The sequence below is a fragment of the Scomber scombrus genome, chromosome 18 (genome assembly GCF_963691925.1).
Source record: "Scomber scombrus chromosome 18, fScoSco1.1, whole genome shotgun sequence".
NCBI lineage: Eukaryota > Metazoa > Chordata > Actinopteri > Scombriformes > Scombridae > Scomber > Scomber scombrus.
Window position 1 is genome coordinate 27,129,029 of NC_084987.1, and position 1,987 is coordinate 27,131,015.

Sequence of the window (1,987 nt, forward strand, 5' to 3'; positions counted from 1 at the left end):
TCAGAATCATCTTTACCCCATGAAGTGAGATCTTCCATGGAGCTCCAGAGTGAGGGTGATTGACTGTTATCTTGAATTTATTCCATTTTTGAATCATGGCGCCAACAGTGGTGTCTTTCTCATAAAGCTTCTTGCTGATGGTCTTGTAGCCCATTCCAGCCTGGTGCAAGTCTACAATCTTGTCCCTGACGTCCTTTGACAGCTCTTTGGTCTTGCCCATGGTGGTGGAGAGGTTTGAATGGAAGAGAGTGATTCTATGACAGGTTTCTTTTATACACATAACGAGTTGAGATTAGGAGAACTTTCCTAAAGGGACAGGACTAATTTGAGTGCCTCATGGGCACTCAAATTCTTGCTGGTTGGTAGGGGATCAATTACTTATTTCACTCAATCCTAATTAATTTTTAACCTTTATATAATGTTTTTTTTTCTGTTTTTTTTGTTGATATTCTGTCTCTCTCTGTTAAAATAAACCTACCATAAAAATGGACTGTTCATATCTTTGTAATCAGCAGGGGATCAAATAATTATTTCCTCCACTGTACATACATAAAATAGTATTAGAAATAATTAGTAATATGTCTTTTTTCTGTAGGATTAATCAAACATTTATTAAAGACTGATGGTGAATTAATGAATGTGAATTGGTGTAGAGACTAATTATGAGTTAGAATATGAACCGTATGTAAGAGTTAAATATTAGATATTAAAACTGTAATTCTAAATATAAAGATGTGAATTAAAGTTGTAATAAAGTTCAATTTTAAGAATAAAGTCCTACCCCTTGATCTGTAGGTCTGTTGATTATAACGTTTGTTCTTTATATGAGGCACAAATACACTTAAATTGGTTTTTTTTTGTTAGTTTTGAGAAAAAGGCATCATTTTTTCATGATCTTTTAATTCTTAATGTCATTGTTGAAATATCAGCTTCCATCATCATCTGTCATCACATCTGCATCGTATTAATACACAAACATTAGAACCTTGGACAAGAGTGTTTGACTCTTCAGCTTTATTTGACATTTCTTTCATCACAACCATCTTCATCAGCCAAAACCCGTCCGTCTTTAAAGAACACATGGTTAACTCTTCAACTGACATAGGCTGAAGTCCACAGAGCTATTATCTACTTTAACTCAATTAATATTTCAGTATCCATCTCCATTGTATTTAGGTGGAAGCAGAAATCTTAAAAGACAGATCTGTTTAAAACCAAAAGAATCTCATTCATGATATAGTAAATACCACAAAGACTTATAATTTGGGTTAACTAAACAGATTAACAGGCATTGACATTTAGCTAAATATATTTTCTCTGATTAATAAAGATGGTGATTAAAGGGTAACTCCACCAAGTTTCCACATTGATGTGTGGAAAAAGAGTCCAGAAGCAGCTGTGTGAAGTCTGATAAATTGATGAAGTGATGTAATGTGAATCAGCATCATTTAGAGCTGAGTCTGAAAATGGAATAAAATCTTTGGGAGTGGAGTTAGAAAGAGGTGAGGTTACTGTTGGGAGTCTGACAATGTTACATTTGTGGAGCACTCTTAAAGAATGGTACTCAAGATGTGTAGTGAGACATTTGATGGCGCAAAATTCACTTCTCTAGTGCTCTCTGGTGGACAGAATGTGTAATGCAGATACATTACCACATTACTTCAGGCACATGACATTTCTGTACTGACTTTGAGCACCACGTCAATGAATTTCCACTGCCTTGCAATGGACAATAAAGTTTTTCGGATTTCTTTAGTTTAAGAGCCATGTCTGCTCGCTCATAATACACACCCAGCTAACCTGGCATGTGTTCAAAGCTTGAGAATTCTGTTGGTAACTATTTTGGATTTATCCTGAAAAATAAATCAGTAACAGTAGTTTCAGAATAAAATTGTAAACATGGTAAATATGATTTAAAATGTTAAAATAGAGTATTTAAAAGCAGTTCCCATGTTTTATTTCAAAGAATGAAGTGTGTAGTGTTGAA